Source organism: Otolemur garnettii, unplaced genomic scaffold, assembly GCF_000181295.1.
Source record: "Otolemur garnettii isolate 467f Iridium unplaced genomic scaffold, OtoGar3 scaffold00022, whole genome shotgun sequence".
Classification (NCBI taxonomy): Eukaryota; Metazoa; Chordata; class Mammalia; order Primates; family Galagidae; genus Otolemur; species Otolemur garnettii.
In genome coordinates, this window is record NW_003852417.1 from 1476451 (window position 1) to 1477519 (window position 1069).

A 1069-nucleotide genomic window follows, 5' to 3' on the forward strand; every position below is an offset into this window, starting at 1 on the left:
AAAAAAAGAATCTTTTCTTCCAGAAAGCATTTGAACAGGCAATATGGTGGGGAATAACATTAATCCTTATGCTATCTTGGATTTATTTTTGAGAACTCTTCATGAAAGAAGTCTATGAAAACTTAACATTGCTTGACTTTAAAAGCAGCAATCCCATATAGTTAATAAAAGTAAACTATACTTTTACAACACAAACAGATTTCAGGAACGCCTGAACTCTATAAACTGACAAGTCACTTAAATGCCCTGACTCTTGGATTTGCATCTGTAATATGGTTAGGTGTACTCGCTCAATGTTTCAAAAGATAATGCAAGAGAATGTACTTCTCAAACATACGGCATTATCATTTTTAGCTTTGTTTATTTCCACCTGCCCTGCACCCTTATACTTTCTTGATCAGATCCTTAAAAATCCTATCTAGCTCAAAAACCAAAAATTAATAGCTAAAGAAGAAAAAAGCTGATTAAAACACAGGAAAATAGGATTGACAGGCACAAAGTAGTTAGGTGAAAGTCTGAATAGGTGAACTAGAAATCATCTTTTAGTGAAAATATGATTTTAACCCAAAAGATAAGGAATGACTTTTAGCTGCTGCCACATTAATTTGATAAATTTTCCTTTATCAAAATTTCCCTGATGGTGTTCTTTACGCTAGCTAGCTGCCCAACTTTCTTAGGGTGGCCCTCAAACATCTCTGGTCCCACCTTCCTTCCCATTAAATTTCTCTGCCTCACAGCCCCACCCCTCCACCAGACTGATGCACTCATGAGCTTGGAACAGTCTTTCACTTTACAGTTTTCTCAGATGTTCTCATCCTGCTACTGCCCTTGACTGAGACTCTCAGGTTTCCCTTCCTCTACCCATCTAAATCCAACTCATCTTCAAAACTGACTTAGTTTTTACCTTCTTTCTTTTTTTGAGACAGAGTCTCACCATGTTGCCCTGGGTAGAGTGCCATGGCACCAAACAGCCCACAGCAATCTCAAACTCTTGGGCTTAAGGGATTCTCTTGCCTCAGCCTCCCAAGTAGCTGGGACCACAGGCGTCCACCACAATGCCCAGCTACTC

At 39.2% G+C, this 1069-nt stretch overlaps 1 protein-coding gene across 1 annotated transcript in view; it reads right to left on the bottom strand.

Moving 5' to 3' along the window:
• The window catches only part of KIDINS220 (kinase D interacting substrate 220), a 133687-nt gene that overhangs the window by 82271 nt on the left and 50347 nt on the right, over positions 1–1069 (bottom strand). The window lies entirely within an intron of this gene.